This window comes from Amblyraja radiata, chromosome 2 (genome assembly GCF_010909765.2).
Source record: "Amblyraja radiata isolate CabotCenter1 chromosome 2, sAmbRad1.1.pri, whole genome shotgun sequence".
NCBI classification, from domain to species: Eukaryota; Metazoa; Chordata; class Chondrichthyes; order Rajiformes; family Rajidae; genus Amblyraja; species Amblyraja radiata.
This window is the reverse complement of record NC_045957.1, coordinates 38,857,220-38,858,259: the sequence shown is the minus strand read 5'-3', so window position 1 is coordinate 38,858,259 and position 1,040 is coordinate 38,857,220. Positions and strand designations below refer to the sequence as shown.

The window sequence follows — 1,040 nt, the reverse complement described above, 5'->3', positions numbered from 1 at the left end:
CAAAGCTCTTCAAGTCAAGAATAGAACCTAATACGGAATGGATTATATTTGGAATAATAGTAGAAGATATCAATTTAAATAAAGACCAAAAAGTATTCTTTAATTATGGGTTAATAATTGGAAAGAAATTGATACTTAAATTTTGGAAAAATACAGCTATACCAACTATTAAAATGTGGATTAGGAATATGATGGACATAGCACGCCTTGAAGAAATGAGACTCCGACTAATAGATAAATATGACCAATTCTTAAGGAGTTGGTCCCCTTTCATCGACTTTTTGGAATCATGTGATGCAGCGGTACTGTAAAGGCCGCTTCTCGGCCTTTTGGCTAAGATCAAGTGTAGTATCTGTTCTTATCAGTCAGTAAAAGAGCTAAATAAAGAGCGTCTGTTCTTGTTAGAACAGGGAAAGAGATCTGTTCTTATTAGAACAGTCCTGGCGGTCCTTTAAGGACAGGAGCTGCAGATTACGATTTAAAAAAATCGTAGCAATGGCAGCTGCAATGGGAACTAGAGGACAGGGTATCCGCAATACCCTCAGGATTAGTGTCAAGGATCTCAGTGAGGGGATGCCCTTCAGTCGAGACACCTTTGTAAAGAAGGTATTGCTGGAGACCTGCAAGTTCGAGCCCAGGGATATCTACTGCCTCCAGGACTTCCCGGGTAACGGTTATTTTGACGTTACATTTGTGCTTCCGACAGGATGGCAAAAACTGTTAAAGGATTTCCAAGAGAAGGGGAATGAAGCTCCGCTGTCGTTGCTGAAGGTGCAGCCACTCTTCACCCTCCCAAATCAAAAAGAAAGGACGATCACGGTCCATATGTTTAACCCACATGTGCCCGTAGTGGATGTCCTCACCTTCCTTGCTCGCTACGTCGACGGGGCAGGGAACAGCGTGGACGTGAAGGATCTGCATGGGATTTGGACGAGCAAGCGGCAGGTCAAGGTAAAACTGAGGGTGGACAAGGAAGGAACTCTCCTCCACCCTCCATCGGTGTTCGCAATTGGAGGAAACCGAGGATATTTAATTTACGT

At 43.5% G+C, this 1,040-nt stretch overlaps 1 non-coding gene across 1 annotated transcript; it reads left to right on the top strand.

The window, feature by feature from the left end:
* The first annotated feature begins 313 nt into the window (after nt 1-313).
* On the top strand, nt 314-509 carry LOC116970616. The gene has a single exon (XR_004411217.1). It is a non-coding gene; the product is annotated as a U2 spliceosomal RNA (small nuclear RNA).
* The last annotated feature ends 531 nt before the right edge of the window (nt 510-1,040 follow it).